Genomic DNA, 20,510 nt, shown 5'->3' with positions numbered 1-20,510 from the left:
AGATGCTGAACCACCAGCCTGGGTTGAACGGCAAAGCAGCGCTGCCCAGATTATGATCAACAATATAAAGGCAGATGTGTCGACAAGCAAGAACATTCTGGAAGGGGGTGATAAAGAGAAAGGGTGCTGAGGAGCCGGCCTACTAGCACAGCCACACGCGTGCATAAGGGCCTGGGCTGGAGTTCAGCCACAACTTCCCTCAAGAAAGAAAACTGAATTTTTTGTTAGATTTTTGTTGTCTTAAACGTCTTTAATGATATATATTTCCCAAAAACTGTAAGGAGACAAGGGCAATGTTCAAATTCGGTCCAGACCAGCACCACACTGATTGGATCTTGGATTCTTTGTCTTCACGACTCCCTCCCTACATAGAAAAGAAAAACTAATGTCAAAAATCATATTTCACCCAGTGACAGATGCTATAATCCCAGCATCTAGGAGGATCATGAATCTGACAACAGACCAAACTTTACAGTGAGGCCCTAACTAGGATGAACTCTCTTAGTCACATATCCTAGTCAGGGTTACTGTTGCTGTGATAAACACCATGACCAAAAACAACTGGGGAAGGAAAGGGTTCGTTTCATTTGCATCTTCCTGTGACAGTTCATCATCAAAAGCAGTCAGGGCAGGAACTCAAGCAGGGTAGGAACCCAAAGTTAGGAGCTGATGCAGAGGCCATGGAGGAGTGCTGCTTACTGGCTTGCTCCCCATGGCTTGCTCGGCCTGCTTATAGAACCCAGGCCCACCAGCCTAGGAGATGGCACCTCTCACCACAGGGCTGGGTCCTCCCCCATCAATCACTGTGGTAGTTTGAATAAAAATGGCCCCTTCAGCCCATAGGGAGTGGCACCACTAGGCGGTGTGGCCTTGTTGGGCGAAGCATGTCACTGGGATGTGGCCTTTGCAGTTTCAGATGCTCTATCCAGGCCCCAGGCCTCACTGTCTCTTCCTGCTTCCTGAGGGTCCAGACGTAGAACTCTCAGCTCCCTCTCCAGCCCCATGTCTGCCTGCGTGCCACCATGCTTCCCACCACGATGATAACAAACTAAACTTCTGAACTGTAGGGCAGCCCCAATTAAACGTTTTCCTTCGTAAGAGTTGCCGCTGTCACGATGTCTCTTCACAGCAACAGAAACCCTAATACATTCACTAATTAAGAAAATACAGGCTTGTCTACAGCCCAATCGTATGGAGGCATCTTCTCAGCTGAAGCTCTCGCCTCTCAAATGGCTATAGCTTGTAGCCAATTGACATAAAAAACAGCCAGCACAGCGTCTCAAATTTTTATATTTTACAGCCCCATTGGTATAAACACGAATGTTTCAAGTACCAAGCACTTTACCCATTTCATAGTTTAACCATTTTTTTCTGCTTTTAAAAGAAATTAAAGCCTCTGCATGGGCCTCTGAGACTACGGTGGCCCTTGGCTTTCCCCTGGTTCTAAAAAGGGCAGGCTCCCAGCACCAGCTCCGGTTCCAGTTCCAGGTCATATTTATGGATTATGTAGCAGGGTTTTTGCTGTCTCTTCCCTTTAACAATGCCAGAGGTATAGTTCACATGGCCCAGAATTCACTGTTTGAAGGCAAGTCAACGGCTTTCCATGTATCCACAGTATTGCCACAAGTCTTGGCGGCAATCTCCACTATCAATTTTATACATTTTCACTGCCTCCCAAAAACTGTACCTATTAGCAATCTACCCTCCCTTCCTCTAACCCTCCCAGCCCTAGGCTATGACTAATCTATTTCTGTCTCTGGATTTGCTTAGTGAGGGATCTCACAGAAACAGTCATCTTGTTCATGGCCTTCTGTGAGTCGTTTCTCTCTCTTAGCAGCAATGGTTCTAAGGTGTCTGAAGTGTTGGCACTTCATTGGTTTTTCTTTGTAGCACAGAATCACATTCCTTTGTTTTGGTTTCTGAAGCTTCAGTTACCTGCAGTCAACCACAGTCTCAAAGCAGTAAGTGGAAAATTCTACAAATAAAAAAACTCAGATGTTTGGTCACACTGCATTCAAAGTAGCATGGTGCCTTCCCACAGTCACTGTCCAACTCATCCCTTTAAGCAACGACTCCACACCGTATGCAGCGCCTCCTGTCAGTCCCTCAGTAGCTTCGTTGTTATCTGGTGAACATCACGGTGTCACAGTGCTTGTATCTAGGTGCTTATTTTGCTTAGTGAAGGTCCCTAGTGTGAGAATAGTTGTGCAGAGGAGACCCTATGCAGAGACTATGAAAGAAGCCCAGATAGCTCAGGGGCTCTGTGGCTGCACTGCAAGGGCATAGGGCAAACTAGTTCAGATGCAGCTTGCTCTATGGGAATTTCCCAGCATCCCCTGAGGCATGGACCCTGAAGACAAAGCAGATAGTACTGCGCTGCATTCCAGCAATCCATTCTCCCTTTTGAGGACATTTGCCAGTGTTCGTGGACAAGTTTTTTGTGGACAAAGTAAAATCGTGGGTCATGACCTCAACGGGACAAGGCTCTCTCCTAAGCAGCCGGATGAGGCCTCTACTTTCCCAACACTGGAATTGCTTACACTTCGTCACTACGGTTGTCCTTGAAGTGGCCTGGTAGATACCTAAATAATATCTAAATAGATATAAAGAAGCAGATGACAGGTACAGAAGGATAGATGACACACACACCAATGATAGATGGATGACAGATCAATATGTGAGAGATAGATTATAGATAGGCGATAGATGATAGATAGATATAAGCAGACGATAGAATAAAGAGTTCAGGCTTTAATGAAGACCCACTTATCGCATTTTTCTTCATCCTGCGTGTTTTGAGATCGTATCTAAGAAGACTTGCCTAGCCATCTCACGGAGACCCACCCCTCCAGCCATCTCACGGAGACCCACCCCTCCAGCCATCTCATGGAGACCCACCCCTCCAGCCATCTCACGGAGACCCACCCCTCCAGCCTCCGCGTCTTATACCTTTATCACTTGCGCTAGCATTGACCGTCTGTCTGTGTGAAGGGGGCCACTTTGGCATGCGGGTCCCTAGCTGCTCCCGTACCACTCCTGAAGATGACTTCTCAATACTGGATTGTCTTGGTTCTTTCATTAAAAAAAACTCGCCTGCGTGAATGCAGGCTTTGTCTCGCCCCTGCTTATACGTAGTTGCTCTACATAGCTGCCATTATGCCAACACCATATTGCCTTTGTAGTTTGTGGTGTGTTTGGAAATTAGAGCTTCTGCGTTTAGAACTTGTTTTGGCTATTCTAGGCTTCTGGCATTTTCATGTGAATTGTAGGACCAACTTGTCAATTTCTGCAGAAAAGCAGGTTGGAATTTTGTTCAAGATTGCATTGACACTGGAGAGCGCCCAGGGCAGAGGGACCAGCTCAGTCTAACGTCCTCCATCCTCCTTTCATGACCACTGGCCACCTTTCCTGTCTTCTTTGGTCCACCTGCATTTCTCTCAACGTTTTGTAGTTTTCAAAGAATTGGCCTTGTGTTCTTTTGTTACATTTCTCCCCGTCTCGCTATCTCACTGTCATTAACAGAACTGTTCCCTTCGTTCCACATTTGGCTTATTTGCTGCTGGCGCCTGTAAATACAATTAGTTTTGGATGCGGATGCTACAGGCTGCCATTGTGCTGAGCTTACGTGCCAGGTGTGATGGTCTTCGCTGAGTTGCCAGGATGTACTGTGCAGAGTGCAAGCCTGTGTCATGTTCGAGTAGAGACAGTTTTGTTCTGTCTTTCCGACCCTGGCCTTCTTCATTCCTTCTTGTGATCATCTACTTGGCTAAAACTTACACAGTATAACGTTGACTAGAAGCAACAGGAATGGACCCCCTCATTCTGTCCCCAGCCTTTGGGGGAGCATTATGTTTTTGGTGTCAGCTGTGGGTTTTCATTGCTTTAAGTCTGAGACTTTGGGTTTTTGTCTGTAGTGTTTTGAATGAGATGCCCCACCCCCCACCCCTGCATAGTCTCAGGCATTTGAATATTTGGTCCCCAGTTAGTGGGTAGTGTAGTGGCTAGTTTCATTGAGAAAAATGTCTCTACAAAATTTGAGGGTAGGCAAACTAGTAGGGCATTTTCTTAATTAGTAATTGACATGGAAGGGTCAAGCCTATCGTGGGTGGGGGCCATCCCTGGGCTAGTGGTTCTGGGGTCTGTAAGAAAGCAGGCTGAAGAAGCCATGCAGAGCAAGCCAGTCAGCAGCATTCCTGCATGGCCTCTGCATCAGCTCCGGCTTCCAAGTTCCTGACTTGCTTCGAGTGCCTGCCCCGTCTTCCCTTGATGCTGAACAATGGAATGTGGAAGCATAAACCAAATAAATCCTTTCCTCCCCAAGTTGCCTTTGGTCATGGCGTTTCATAAGAGCAATAGCATCCCTAAGACACATAGGCAGGCTTAGGAGATATGGCCTGGCTGAAGGAAGTATGTCAGTGGGTGGGAGGCCTGGGGGGGGCGGGACTGAAGTTTAAAAGCCTTGTGCCATTACCAGGTCACTCTCTGCTTCCTGTTTGTGGTTTGAAGCGTGAGCTTCTGCTCTAGTTGCCATGTCTGCCACTTGCTGCCTCTTTGCCGTCCTGGATGCTCCTCCCTGGGCAGCTAGACCCAAATAAACTCTCTCTTTTAAAGTTGCATTGCTCGTGGTATTTCATCACAGCAACAGAAAAGCAGCCAGTATGTTGTTTTTGTCTGTTTGACACTGTCTTCTCCTGCTTGTGGAGAAGGTACTTGCGTTCTTCTTCATGCTGTAACAACCCCCAAGAATCCCTGCTTTAGAAACAATCCAAGGCTCTGAACTTTGTGTAACTCACTCAAACTGCAGAGACAGCAAGTAAGGACCACAGACTCCAATCCCCAGGCCACGAAATACCCCAGCCCTCTACTCTCATTGCTACGCCTATTTCCTACTATGCCCGTTGCTGCTGCTGCTACAGCTGGGTCCTGTAAGGAATCCCCCAGGGAACATAACTCTAGACAGGCAGGGAAACACACGGGGGGCGGGGGCGACAAATAAATGGCTCTCACACTTTTATTTCTTTTTCACAAAACTAAAAAGAATGTTTGAGCAGATATAGTCAAACTCAGCTGACACTGCCTAAAGCAGGGTAAAGCTGACATTTAAGGAAAAATCGTAGAAGTGACACGAGGAAGACAGGACACCTTAACAGCTGATATCTAAACACGAGCGATGCCTTGGCATCCACCGTAGAAATTAATCACGAGACCTTAATGGGGAGATGCTGCCTGGTGCCATATTGATTTGCTGATCTTACAAGTGGCCCTTACAGCACTAGCATCAATGTGTCAGGTATTATTAAGTTGATATGTTTAATTAAAGGGTTATGAGGGACATAAAACCAAAGACAAGTGCACTGACCCTTCCTCCTTCATGTACATACATATGAGCCTAAGGCCAGACCCGAGCACTGTCAACTTGCTGCCACCTGATGGCAGTGTTCTTTCTTGGGCAATGAACTAAAGAGCATAGAAAAGGTTCGGAAGGTCATTAGACTTAAGAGGTCTCCATTTTAGGGAAGAAGCCACACATCGAGACCAATTTCATGGGTCTAAAACCCGCAGAGGGGTCAAGTGTGTCAATCACCCTTCAACTAGACCTTTTAAGATGGAGAAGCCAGCACCCGTCGCCAGGAAAGAAAGTCCCTATACATCGATGGTATCCCCAGAGCTCCACGAGACAGTGATAGGGTCCTGAGTCAGTGGAAGATGGCTCTGCTGGGCTAGGGGGAGCAGATGATGCACAGGAGATGCAGTTTGGATCTGTCATGAGCAAGATGCCTGAGGAGTACTGGCCTGGGAAAGGGAAAGATGTCGAGCTCAGCAGAACCCGGTATTCCCGCAGGAAGGAGAACGAGAGAGTGTCCAAGACCTTGTGGGAATGCTGTGTGACTGGGAGGCTGGAAGGGGTCCTCAGCTGCGAGGAGGCTGACTTGCTCACTCCACCCCTTAGAGCAGGTACTGTGTCTAGAGAATAGACGTGATAGGGCATGTGCACTCGCACAGCCTTAGAGGATGCTCTTCCTCACCAGGGCCGTGCATCCTCAGAGACCCACAAGTGGGACTCGGCACACAGCCCTATACCAGTCACCCACTGAAGATGACGGTGGCCAGCAGTGACTGGAGAGAGCCTATGGGTGGGTAGTTAGGCAGTTTGTTGTCTGGTTGAATGAGAATTGACATGCCAGCCATCTGGGTCATGGGGGCCTGGCAGGAAACAGATGGTGCCATCCCAGGGGTGCACTGTGGCTATTTATAGCACCATAGATGAGGTGAAAACCTAGCAGCCAGGAGGCCCTGACTGCCCAGGGTCTAGAGGAGCAGGGCGGGGGCAGGTCTGCAGGTATTGTTTGTTCGTTTGTTTTCCTAGCTGTCCATAGAACATGCCTGTCCTGGACTTTAGGGGAGAGTGTGTAGACAGTATCGGAAACAGCCTGGACACTGCACAGCTGACCCCTCACATAGTGTGTTCTCTCTCTCTCTCTCTCTCTCTCTCTCTCTCTCTCTCTCTCTCAAAACTCTCTCTCAAAATCAATTTACTAAGCTATCTAGAAGTGTTTAACTTTGGGTCCTAATAGTTTTCCATCCCTACCTACGCATGCTTATCACAGCAGGATTTACAACTGTAGAATTGGAGGACCAGACATGGCCCCCAGCAATAGGTGACTGGAAAAGGGTGGTGTGGGACGTGCGATGGGGTTTTGCTCAGCCGTAATGAATGAAATGCTGTCATTTTCGGGAAATTGATAAAAACTGAAATTTGTCATTGTGTTAAGTAAAATAAACAGTACCACACATATTTGTGGTATTAAATGTTTTCTCCCATGCAAAAATCTAGATTTGATGGGGGCAGGGGAAAGAGGACAGAAGAGATGGCGCTGTGGGGAAAAGAGCTTGCAGAAAAACCCTGGAGACCTGAGCCCACATAAGGTGGAAAAAGAGACCTGACTCCATAGGGTTGTCCCCTGCCAGCTACACATGCACTGTAGCACACATACCATACACATCAGAGGGGGGGGGGGGAGAGGGAGAGAGAGAGAGGAAAGTCAGTTAAAAAACATGAAGATAGAATTTTGGAAGAAGGATGAGGGAGGTTGAAAGTGTCAAAGTATATGACGTGTGTGTGTGTGTGTGTGTGTGTGTGTGTGTGTGTGTGCGTGCGCGCGCGCGTGCGTGCGTGCATGCGTGTGTGTGTGTGTGTGTAAGTAAAAATGTGATAATGAAGCCCACCCCCATCCAGCCGATAAAAGGAAGCCACCTTCCTCTAGAGCACAGCATCAGGGTCTCATTGCCACGCAGGTGCATCTCCAACCTGTACTGAAAACCTACTGTGTACCCGGCATGGTTTCCAGGTGCTGATAACACAACAGTGAGCCAGGAAGACAAACTCTCCACCCCCACACGACCTCCATTCTGCCAGCAAAGCACCTTTGTGCATCAGCCACCTTAGAGCCTTCTCATCAGGGAAATGTAACTTTGCTTTTCCAAATGAGACAGCATCCATCTTGTGGAGGGAGCGTGGGGGCAGGAGCGGTGTGGGGGGGGGGGCGGGGTTCACCTGGATTCAGCAACCAGCAAAGCTTTGTGGACACAAGAGTCTTGTTCACTGCTGTGTCCTTACTGCCTGAAACACTCGAGGGTGCTGAGGGAACAGGACTGGCAAGAAACAGTGAAAGGCCCTTTTCCTAGCCCGCCTTTTCAGGAAGTCGACAGATGGGTGCACTGAAGGATGGGAGGCCAGCAAACCAGCAAGCACAGGGAAGGCAGAGGCAGGAGTGGGATGTGTCAAGTGGACTTAAGAGACAAGAGACACACAAGGAAGGATGTTGAGAAGGCAGGGACAGTGGTGGCTCTGAGGGCAGCCTACGTTGTCACCAAGCAGAGGACCTGAATTTCCGACACTGTATCTTTTACACTGATTTTAGGTGTGTCTTTCTGAGACAGCTCATTACGTTGCCCAGGCTGACCTCATGAGCATCCTGGATCCATGAGTGCAAGGATCATGGGCATGTACTTGGTACCAACCCTGGAAACACAATGTCTTTGAGTGTCGCCCTTCACTCTATGAGTTGCCACCTACCATTTGACCCTCTGTCCCGGGTAGTTTTGTGTCATTTGGCACCAGCTAAGAGTCATTTGAGAGGAGGGAACCTCAATTAAGAAAATACCCCACCAAATTTTCTCATGAGGCAAGCTCACATGATACATCTTCTCGATTGATTACTGACACTAGCTTACTGTGGGCGGAGCCAGCCCCTCGCTAGTGGCCCTGAGTGTGTAAGAAAGCAGGATAAGCAAGCCATGGGGAGCAAGGCGGCACTCCTCTGTTGCCTCTGTGTCAGCTCCTGCCTCCAGGTTGCTGCCCTGTTTGAATTCCTGCATTTGACTTCCCCAGGGATGGATTGTGATGTGGAACTTAAGGTGAAATAAACCCTTTCCTTCCCAGGCAGCTTGGGCCATGGTGTTTTTATCACAGCAATAGAAAGCCCATGACACTCTCTATGTCTTGATCCTTTTTCTACTCAAAGCCTTTACCCTCTCCGCTCTGTGCAGGAGGACCTTCCCCACCCACCAAGATCCAGCTCAACTGTCCTCCAGCTCTGTCGCCAGAACCCTTCCTTGCTCACCAACTATCTCTCCCACCCGGAAGGTCCATGTCTGATAATGATATCTCATTCTACATCAGCTCCTTACTCAGAGTCAGGGGAACCAGGCCAGACAGGAAGGAGGCTCCCAGGATCCCAGGAACACCACTCTCCAAGGCAAAACTCCTTGCTTCCACACTCTCCCCATCACAACCATGGCATTGTTTTGAAGCAGATCCCAGACACTGGGTCAAAATCATCCATTGCAGATACTCAATAAGACGAATGGAAGCCCATGGCTTCCTGGACCCCAGGGTTCTACTCCCCCAAGGCTGTTGGCATTCTGCAGCCCAGACCTCCCTCCCTGCTGGGTCCCCTGATCTACCGTCCTCAGGGGCATGGCTACAGGGCTGAGATCCTGACCCAGGGGAGCTAGCCCAGATGGGAAGAAGGTCCCCAGGAACCCAGTGAGGACATTACTGGCCAGCAGAAAGCTGGCTCATTTTGACTTCGCATCCAGGCCAGGTCCCAGGGAGTCACCCTAACAGGTTCCTCCTTCAGTTTAGATCTCACTGAGAGGGAGGGTCAACAGGAGGCTGGGCAGATCAAGCTCCCTGGTTAAAAGGGGGATTTGTGTGGTCATGAGTTTAAATCCCAGCTCAGGCACCTGTTAAACAAGAGACACCAGACCCCAAAAAATAAATGCTTTTCTAGTCATTCAGTTGGGGAGTTTTCCCCCCAAATGCGGGATGCCCATTCCAGCTTCCTATACTGACAAGAGGCCTAAGTGGGGAAATGGGTGTGAACATATGTCTTAGCTAGGTTTAAGAAAGGCAGCACATGCGGAGATTGGCTCCACCAAGGCCTGACTATCAATGACACTCTGCTATGCTTGCAGACAGGATCCTAGCAGAGCTGGCCTCTGAGAGGTTCCACTCAGCAGCACTTTGAAACGGATGCTGAGACTCACAGCCAAACATTGGGTAGAGCATAGGTAGTCTAGTGGAAAAGTGGGGAGAGGGATAAAAGGGCCCAGAGGTGACAAGAACTCCACAAGAAGACTGACAGAGCCAACTAACCAGGGCTCAGAGGGGCCTGTGGAGACTGAAGCACCAACCGAGGACCACGCATGGGCTGGACCTCTACATAGATGTAGCCAATGGGCAGCTCAGGCTTCAGGTGGGTCCAGTAGTAAGGGGAGGGGGGCTGTCTCTGACATGGGCTCTGATGCCTGCTTTTCAAACACTTTCTCCTGACAGGACTGCCTTGCCAGGTCACAGAGGAAGAGGACAAACCCAGTCCTGATGCGACTTGATGAACTGGGGTGGGTGAGTAGGGGGGGCTCCCCTTTTCTGAGGAATAGGAGGGGGGGACTAGGAGGAGAGGATAGACAGGGCTATGACTGGGGTGCAAAGTGAGTAAATAATTAACGAGAGCGAGAGGGAGGGAGGAAGGGAGGAGGAGGGAGAGAGAGAGAGGGAGGGAGGGAGGGAGGAGGAGGGAGAGAGAGAGAGGGAGGGAGGGAGAGGGAGAGAGAGAGAGAGATTAGCTCCACCCTACTCTCATTCATCACAGGTCTCACAACTTCCTCCTTGAAAGGAAGGGTTCAGAGCTATTGTCTACTTCCTTCTAGCTGTGTAACTTTGGTATGTAGGTCCACCTCTCTGACCCTTTTCTTTACCTGCCAAGTAGAAATTATACCTTGGTCACCTACTCATGGGCTATGCACTCCAAAATCTCCAACGGATGCCTGAAACCACAGTCTCAGGTCGCACAGATACTATGCGCCCTTTGAGGCACAGTAAGAATAGAAGGACAGATTTGGGGATCTGTTCTCTCTCTCTCCTGCTCGTGATGCTGGGATGGTCTATCTGTAGACAGTGACTGATAGGGGTGGGGGGGGGGGAGGACAGTTTATACAGCATGGAGAACCAAAGGGAAGAGTCATATCTGAGGTGAGTCAGAGAGCACTGGTCCTCATCATGCGATTCAGGGCGTCTCACAACTTAAAACTTATGAATTATCTACTTCTGGGGTTTCCTATTTACCACCTTTATTATGGTTGATCACTAATTGGCAAAAGCAGAGAACGTGAACTGATGGGTGAGTAGGGGTTAATATATTTCTATTGCAAGGTTTGTGGAAGGATTGAAATAGTTGAATGCAAAGCACCTCCCTTGGATTTGGCTCCGCTTATCCAAGCTTCTTTTATTCCTTCCCTGGGGTTCAGGGAATACGGTGTCTCTCCTGCAAGGAGAGCCCTGAGCATCCCTTGAAGCCAGAAGCAGGAAGCTGCAATTCTGCATGCTCAGCAGGAGCAGGGGTGGGAACCTGGCATAGCCACAAGCAGAAACAAGGAAAGAGGCCAGAGACAGATGCCTGGTGCTGGCAGAGATATGGGGATGCTGAGGATTGGCCAAGCCGCCCTTGGCATGGTCACACAGAAGCTCAGGTCCAAGCTGGCAGCAGAGCTTGATCGGTGAGTGAGGGGACCAAGGGGAGCCCACCATGGCTGAGTCTGGGGACTGTGATTTCATTCGACACCCAAACAGATGGGGAAGCTGAGATTTCTGCAATAAGGGTGGGAAGAGACTGAGACAGGCAGGAGATGGAGGACGGTGGTACCCATGGCCTCACAAAGTCAGCCAACAAATTGCATTTGCTGACATGGAGATGTTTGGTTTGGTTTGGCGTGGCTTGGCTTGGCTTGGCTTGGCTTGATTTGGTTCGGTTCAGTCTGGTTTGGTTTGGTTTGGCTTGGTCTGGCTTGATTTGGTTTGGTTTGCCTTGTCTTGTCTTGGTTCGTTTGGTTTGGTTTGGTTTGGTTTGGTTTGGTTTGGTTTGGTTTGGTTTGGTTTGGTTAAGAAGAGTATCACCGTGTTGTACAGAGCCTCACTGTAACCCAGGCTGGCCTTGAACTTGGATCACTCTTGTGTCCCTCTCATGATTATCATGAGGACATAATCGTGCCACGATCCCTTGCTCTGTGGCCACACAGTGTGCACATCCTTTGTAGTGAGCCCTTTTCCGGGTGCTTCCCACATGCATCTCAACAGCACAGCAGCCCTAGAAGCAGGTGTTATGACCTCCATTCTACAGGTGAAGAAAGCAAAGCACGGGTCACACCACACAGCCAGCCACAGGCGATGTGGCCCAGAGCCCTGTCCTGGCCACTGTCCTTCACCCTCTCTTAGCAGAGTTGGCAGGATCTAGAGAGCCCATTTGTCCTGTGGGAAGCCTTCAAAGAGGACTCCGCAAATAACCAGAAGAGCCGGAACTTCCCAGAAGAAACCCAGCTGTAGGGTTTTAGATTAGGCTGGTTCCAACTGGGACTCTGGTCTTGAGAGGGTCCCACAGAGAGCCAGAGCCCTGGACACACATGCCGGGAACTCTCTCCATCACGGGTAATTTCAGCTTGCTTGGAGGGCAGAAAAGAGTGTGGTCTGGTCCCCGCTAAGTGCACCAGCAAGAGACAATGGGCAAGGGCAAAAGCCCACACTAGCCAGATGGAGGGAACAGCGCTGGGGGCTGGGGCCGGAGCAGGCCAGCAGGCCCTGCAGGGTGCTTCTCTCCTCACACCAGGCTGGCAGCAGAGCCTTGGCAAGCACTTCTAGGAGTTTCTCTGGAGGCCTCTGCCAGTTGAACTGACATGGTAGCAGATGGCACACACTTATTCGCTGATGATATTTCGATTTATTTATCTTTTACAGATGGTGTCAGGCCTTGATTCCTGGCAGGAGTCCAGAGTTGGGACATCTTTCTGGGGATAATGGTTTCTACGAGTGGAGGGCAGACTGAAGACAGAGCCCCTGCCAGCTCCCTGACTGGCACCACCATGGCCTCCAGACACCTTTGCTCTGGCATTTGAGGAATTGTGGATAAACCAAGGAGACAGATTCATTCTACAAGATTTCAGACTTAAAGAATCTAAAATCTTATTTGTTGTTGACATTCTAGCTGGGCATGGTGGTACATAGCTGCCATCACAAAGCCAGAGGATTGTGTGTTCAAGGCCAGCTTGAGCTATAGATCGGCGATAAAGGGACCCTGTGTTCTCAGCCCCACGGGGATGGTGGCACACTTTTGTGCTCAAAGTACTCACAAGATGGACACAAAAACGATACAAGTTCAAGGCCGGCATGGGTTACATAGTGAGTTCAAGGTTCTGTACTACGTCATGATACCCAAACTAAACCAAACCAAACCAAACACCTCTGTGTTAGCAAATGCAATTTGTTGGCTGAACCCAAAGCATTTAGTTTTCACCAGACAGCAGTCAGCTGGTGCACGTGCGGTGTGGCTAGGCAGGTTACCTAACCACCAGAAAACGCTTCCACGGCCAGAAATGGCAGCCAGGCCAGCACACCCTCTGTCTGGATGAGGTCTCATGACTGAGTCTTGCTCCTGTGAATTTGAGGGGTGCATGGCACCTCCCAGGGGAGCCCTTGTGCAGGGGCCTATCGTCTCTGTCCTCTAGGCAACGACAGAGAGACAATGTGGGAGTTGCCCAGCTCCCCGGTCACCAGGTGGAAGAGAACTGCCCTTCTCCATAATCCCTGCATCGAAGAGTCGCTTGAGGCGGGAGACAAGTGTCACCTGTGGACCAAAAGACCTGTGTTCCTCCTACAATAGTCAGCATCACCCTAGACAGAGACAGGGTGCGGTCCAACGAGATGATGCACTCTGTGGACCTGCTGTGCGGTCAATAGACGGCGAATGACCCTTTCTCCCGATTCCCAAGAATTCCTTCTCAGAATTCTTTCCTGCTATCTTCGGGAATTCTTCAAGACCTGACCTATCTTCCCAACAAGTTTAGAAGAGAATTTGAAAAAGGAAGGGCGGTTACAGGGTAGCCAGGAAGGCCACCGCCCACTGGTGGAACTGCCTCCCTTGTGGAAATACTCTGAGGATGGGAGGGCTTAGCATAACTTCAGAGTCCGAATACAGGAACTGCGAGGAAGGGAGGGCCTTGAGGGGCTTGGGAGCCGGATGTGCAGCTGCAGCTGAGGTGCAGGGCCCCTGCTCCCTCCTTCAGAAGAATCTCAAGGAAAGCAAAGAAGCCAACCCTGAAGGCAGCTGAGAGCCACAGTCTGTGTGCACACTGTTGTTGTGACCACGTGCTCTCGGTGGGACCCACACAACCATCTGGAGGAGGAGGAGCAGCATTCTCATTTCATGGATGAAAAATCTCAAGTGCCAGGAAGTCGGGAGACTAAGCCCAAAACACAGGATGGGAAGAAAGGGTGCGGAGTCCCCGTTTTCCACCGAGGAACTTGTTGGAAGGATGTGACGCAAGGGCAGAACCCTGCTTGACACAGCCAAAGAATGCTGCAGCTTGGAAGCCGTGTCACTAGGAGAGGTGCCGAGCCCAGCACCTCATGGAGAAGCCACGGTCCAGCAGCTCTCGGGGGTGGGGGTGGGGCGGTGGCTAGGCCAAGCCTGTGCCTCCATGGGTCCCTCCAGGGCCTCACAATGTGAGGATCAACACTGAATTACTTCGTGGGGCCTGTGATGGCTGCTTTTATGTCAACTTGACACAAGCTAGAGTAAGTAGAGAAGAAGGAGCCTCAGTTGAGAAAATTCTTCAGTAAGACCAGTTCACAGGCGGGGCTGTAGGGCATTTTCTTAATTAGTGATTGATGTGGGAGCACACAGCCCATTGTGGGTGGTGGCCTCCGCCCTGGGCTAGCACTCCTGAGTTCTATCAGAAAGCACGTTGAGCAAGCCTTGGGGAGCAAGGCAGTAAGCAGCACCCCTCCATGGTGTTGTCTCCTAGTTCCTGCCCTGCTTGAGTTCCTGTCCTGATGTCCTTTGATGATGAGCACTGATATGGAAGCATAAGCTAAATAAACCCTTTCCTCCCCAACTTACTTTTGGGTCACGGTGTTTCATTACAGCAATAAAAACCCTTAACTAAGTGCGATCACTGATCCCACCCAGTTGCCCCTCCAGACTCCCTTTCCCTCCCAAAACCCAGGCCACTTCAAGGAGAAAAGTTTGCTTTTATGCAGCACTCTTGACTGCTCCCTTTAGTACTTACTGAGAGAAGGGGGGCAGTGGGGGGAGGGTGACCTCATGTGTCAGGGGTAAAAAAACAAAATGAGAAAAGGCTGTTTTCCAGCTAGCATCTGATGCATTGCTTTCATTTTATGTTCACACTCCTTAGTGTGTGTGTACGTACACACACACACACACACACACACACACACACACACACACACACCCCTCTTCTATTTTTGGCAAGTCCTGCTGGCTCTCTGCTTCTAATTGCAAATATAAAAACCTCCCCTTTACATTCATTTATGTAAGGAAAATGTGACCCAGCACAGAACAAAACAAATCACAGCAGAACATAAGTTTGTTGGTAGGAATACGGTGCCATGGAGCCTGGGAGACGCAGGGCTAAAGGAGGTCTGTGTTCCCAGTCCCACCCCAGGTCATGCTCACAGGGCCACGCTGTACAAAGCCAGAAGACGGTTCACATGAAGACTTATTCGAATGACATTGGCCAGAGTCAGCCAGGATACTCCTCCTGTATCAGTGCGCACAGCAGCAGTGCATATTTTTAGAGTAACAAATATCCGAGCAAACTAGGGAAGGGAGAGAGTCTTCCGGCCAGCTGCCCTGACTGGCAGGCAAAGTTCCTCACTCAAAATGATGTTTCCTTCTGTTCGTGATCATCTGATAGCATCCCCAGGCTCAAGGGGCCATCTGGCAGCCCCAACAGTAAGAAGTAAGTACTCAACCCAGTCTCAGGGCGGGGAGGGGAGAAGAGAAAAACAGAAACAGGCTCTTCTTGAGAGACGCGAGGCATAAGCCATCGAGGCTTCGAGAAAGTGAGTGGCAGGTTCAAGTACAGAGGCGACAGGCAGCAGATCTCACGCACAAAAGCACTTGAGGCTGTGGCATCCATGTGCCATTCTCAGAAGAGCTAACTGACATCGAAACCCAGATCCCCAGGAAAATGAAAACACCCAAGAATAGAGAACACAGAGCAAGAGGATCGAGGCAGGCAAGGACGCCACAGACATGCCATCAAGGGACGCAGTAGACAGCTGCTGTGACATCCACACAAACATCAAAAGTCAGGGACTTGGAGGCAGGGGAACACAGGTCACCGCGGTGTCTCTGGAAGCATCTGTGTCTATCCCAGCCCCTCCAGTCATTACCCACCCAGGCCCACAGTGACAGAGAAGGGAAAAGGTGTAAGCCCCACGGATGAACCTCACTTCTTCTTGGGGACCCCAGCAGCAATGCTTCTCCAACCCAGGACCACTGAACAAATACCTCCAGGGTCCTAGGAAATAAACACACACACATACACACGTGTGCACGCCCAGGCACACCCCTACTTACCCTCACTCAGGCCCCTACCCCTCATCCATGGACCAGTCCACAGCCTCCCCATCCCCCGACCTCCATCGGCCACAGGAATATGGCACAGCTTTCAGTCTGTATCCTGTCCACACGTCCTGTCAGTAGCACTCTCTCCCGAGACTTATTCAAAGGCAGACTCGGAGAAATGTGTATTTCTGTGACCAGGGAGACCACTTTCTGGAACCCATCTTACACACAGGCAAAATAACACAAGGTCAAGCTCACTGGTGGCAGCATTATTTAAATGGCAAAGGACTGTAAGTGACCTAACTTCCCATTAATTGAGTAAAGAACTTACATTTGGCTTTTGAAAGGTTCTCACTCATTAAAATGAACAAGGCACTCTTTCTCAGAATATCAGTATCCATATCATTAATATTAATTTTATACAGAATATTAATATCACATGGGGAAGTCAGTAACTCACGGTAGCCCCTCAAACAAGTCCAAATGCCCTGCCTCCCACAGACACGCTCAGCAATTCAGACTGTGGCTGGATTACTTGGGGTGATGCTGTGACTTAGATGTGACATATCCCTACAGGCTCCCAGCTGGTGGCATTGTTTCTGAGGGAACTTTAGGTGGCTCGCTCTGGCTGCCTGAAGTGGGCCCTTCATGAGTCTTGAGGGTTATATAGCCCAGCCTCACTCTCAGCCCCAGTCATGGCTTCCTAATCCACAAGGATGTGAGGGATTCTGAAGACACACTGCTGTGTAAGCCCTGCCATGCCCTCCCACCCTGGTGGAGCTTAATGGACCCTTTGTATCTTTTTTCTTCTTCTTCTTTCTTTTTTCTTTTCTTTTCTTTTCTTTTCCATTTATTTATTTATTTATTTATTTTGAGATGGAGACCTGGCTGTCCTGGAACTCACTCTGTAGACCAGGTTGGCCTCGAACTCACAGAGATCCACTTGCCTCTGCCTTCCTAATGCTGGGATTAAAGGCGTGCGCCACCATGCCCAGCTTAACCCTTCCTACCTTAACATGCCTCTGGTCATGGATTTGCTTACAACAGCCACCGAAGTGAGTAACACGAATGGTGAACACCGGCTGCAGTCACAGACACCTCAGGCTTTCAGAGGCTCCTTCTAGGCTCCCGGTCCTATGTGACTCATCCACTCAGAGGCTCTGGGGCAAGAGCGTGAGCAAGAGCCCAACACGCGGCTGTTTCCCTACATGCCTCAGTCCAGAAGTGGCACATGTCACCTCCTCTTACACTCTACTGGCCAGACCTAGTGTTAAGGTGGCTGGGATTTACAGAGGAGCGTGTGGCTCTCGGGAGGCATAGCAATGAAATCATTGGTTACAACAGGCCTCACGCAGCGGTACAGGAGCCGAGTGTGAAAGAACGGAGGCACGGCCTGTGCTCTCTCTGCTCGGGCTGTCCCCTACACCAAGCGCCCTCTCTTTCTTGCCTGCTCACACTGTATACAGCATGTGTGCTCGAGAAACTAAACCAGGTGACATTTGGAACAAGGCTGTGTTTCCCTGTGCTGGGACAGAGCATCCCCTCCGGCCGATGCCTCGGCAGATGATCTGCAGGGAAATAACCAGGAGTTGGCTGGGCCTCGAGCCTCACCAAGTTGGCTCGGCCTGCCAGCGCCAGTTTATTCATAAGTGTCTAATGATGACAAGAGGCAGATGTTCTGCGCTGATTTCCCCCAGCAGACTACTGCATAGGGGAAACCAGCTCTGTTTTCTTAGGCAAGCGTCAGATGAAGCTTGAACAAAACCAATAACTTTGATGACGTGCAGCTTTCGAAAGCTTCCCATAGATGCTCGCAGAGCGCCATTTCAGGGGGGTTTGCTTGGCAGTTGTTTACTGTCTAGGAAGAAATATTGCTGCTTCCCATCGGTGCTGCTTTCCCCTCCTCCACAGCCTTCCCCAGCAGCGGAAGCAGCCTTTTACCCTTATAGTTTAAAATCCTAGTTAAAAAAAAAAAAGCCCCAGACCCTGACTCTTTGCCCAGCAATTGCAGAACCAAGATTCTCCCCAGTGTAGGGCTTGAGACCAGAGCCAGGTGATGGCCTGTTGCAGGGGCGGGGCGGGAGGGGGAGGGGATCAGTGGGGGGGGGGCAGGGCAGTGCTCTGCCACAAGCCACATCCCAGGCCCATAAGCACTGCAGTTCTCTGCATCTGGGCTTCCTCTTCCAGCAAAAAGCAACCTAGCTATGTAGAGAGACGGTGCAGGGAGACGCCGGTCATCCATAGAGATTTTGCAAGGAGTGGATGGCTCAGGCTCTCCACGGGCCCTGTGCTGTATGCCCCCCACCCCTGGCTCACAGGAAAGGAGTTTTAGAACTCGCATCTCTCAGACCCCAATGGCTTAGCCACCGGCGCAGCAGAACTCTGCGCTTCCTTTGGGACAACGCTTCTTCCCCGTTAGCGCAGACAGGTATGTCTGGCTCTCTTCCAAGAAAGCAGAGGGGAGGGTAGCCAATAACAGCTTGGGTCTGCCTGGTGTGAGGCTGTGCCCAGCAGACTGTGACATCTAAGAAGTTGAACTCCCTCCCCCCCCCCCCTCTCTCTCTCTGTGTGTGTGTGTGTGTGTGTGTGTGTGTGTGTGTGTGTGTGCCTGTGTGTATCTGCGTGTGTGTGTCTATGTGTGTCTGTGTATCTGTGTGTGTCTGTGTCTGTCTGTCTGTGTCTGTCTGTCTGTTTGGCAGGAGACATGCAGGGCTGTCGGCTACAGTCTTCTGTAGACTGATGGCAGTGACTGCCTTTTTACAGTATGAAGCATTTTGAGGGACAGCTGTCTAGTGACATAGCTAAATAAATACACTGGGTCTTGAGAGACGCCAGCAGAAGGCAGCTTGGGCTTCTGGAAATCCTTATCTGCTAGTTTATTCAGAATTGGCTAGGGCTCAGACCAACCAGGATCTCCCCCAAGAAGAGCCCAGTCTTGGGAGGCTAAGCCACAGTCCCTAGCCAGAGACTGTCGGACAAAGGAGGGTACTCATGGGGCAGCACCTAGGGCCCATGGGAGAAAAACTAGACACTGGCCACTTCCCAGATGGTGCCTCGAGGTGGTCCGGCAGGGCTGAGTTAGCCTTGTCCTCCCATTTGTCACTTACAGCTTCTAAAGGCAGTCCACAGCCATTTTTAGATCCAGGATACAGCCTGGTTCTAAAACAGGTCTTAAAACAGCTCTCAGCAGCCAGAGCAGGAACGCTGAAGCCTCTCCCAACTGATGTGGCTTAAGCTCCTACCAACCAAACTCTGTGCACGTCAATAAAAGAAAATCCACTAAGCACCTACTATGTACAGGCGCTGTGGAAGCACGGAGGACTTGGGAAGGAATAAGGGAGGAAGTTTACATGCCAGCACAGCAGACAGACAGTAAGATGGTGGCGAAAAGAGTACAGTACGCTGAGTGACATGGGTGCTGCTGAGGGGTGGCGGGGTGAGTGGGTCTTCTTGAGTGGGATGACCAGGGCTGTTCCCACGAGTGAGAGATCATCTCAGCTCGAACCAAATAAAGATAAACACCCAGGGGAAAGGTGCCACACATGCTACGGTCCTGGGGTAGAAATGAGTGCCGGGGCCTGGCAGAGCACAGTGTTACCATGGGGTAACAGCAGGGGGAGGAGGAGGTGGAAAGGCAGGAAAGATGGGGTCACACGGGACCCTCACCCCTCCTGTCAGCCTTCCCTGAGGTAGGAGCTCTGAAGCTCTGAGGAAACATGGAAGGAGTGAAGCAAGAAAGCCAGAAGGGCCCAGACCTGTTTGCGTTCTGTTTGCATTTTGATTTGTTTTGCGTGTGCACGTGCCTGTGCAAGCCATGACATTCTTGTGGAGATCAAAAGGCAACTATGGGAGTCAGATTACTCCTGCCACATGGGTACTGAGGACCTACTCAGGTCAGGCTCTGGGTTGGTGACAAGCACCTTCATCCACCAAGCCACCATGTTGTCCTCCCGCCTGCCCCCCCACCCCCCTACCCCCCCACCCCCACATTCTAAAGACTATCTGGAGGCTGATTGGAGGAGGCAGGTCCTGCTCAGGCAGCGTTAGCAGGGCATGAGGGTCTTCTCTCCTTCAACTCACGAGCTTCAGAGACAGGGAACCATCTCAGGCCAGAGCAGAGTCCCTCTGGCCATCTTGGCTTCCAAATTTCTCTCCTAAGACCCTAAACACAAACCTCCTCACTTCCCCCACCCTCTACCTGCACCTGGCCCTGGGGAGTCTGCCCAGTCAGTCAGTCCTCTGGCTTCCCAGAAGAGAGAAGCCATCTCTGGTGCCCAGTCAGCCTGGCAGGGAGAACATAGCTGTCTGAAAAAAACATGGCTGCCAGCAGTGGGGCAGGCTGTAGGTGGGAAACTCTGCAGAGGCCCAGGCTGAGAGATGCCTCCAAAGTGTCCCCCCCCCCCCCTCAGGCCTTCCCAGAGTTTTCTCTGGCAGCTGTTGACTTTCATTTCCCTCTCTATCGTCACCCTCAACAGTGGAAGCAGAGTCTGGCTCCACTACCAGAGGGCCTTGGAGTTTGGAATGCAAAGCATTTCAGGGAACACTGTGCATTTCTGGAGACAGTTATCAGAGGTGAAAGACCAA

At 50.5% G+C, this 20,510-nt stretch overlaps 1 protein-coding gene across 1 annotated transcript in view; it reads right to left on the bottom strand.

The window, feature by feature from the left end:
• GSG1L (GSG1 like) overlaps positions 1 to 20,510 on the bottom strand; it is a 198,152-nt gene that overhangs the window by 139,373 nt on the left and 38,269 nt on the right. The gene's annotated exons all lie outside the window — the stretch shown is intronic.

This window comes from Acomys minous, assembly GCF_964271855.1.
Source record: "Acomys minous genome assembly, chromosome: 2".
In the NCBI taxonomy this organism is placed as follows: Eukaryota; Metazoa; Chordata; class Mammalia; order Rodentia; family Muridae; genus Acomys; species Acomys minous.
Note: the sequence above shows the minus strand (reverse complement) of the source record. Positions and strands in the feature narration are given on the sequence as shown.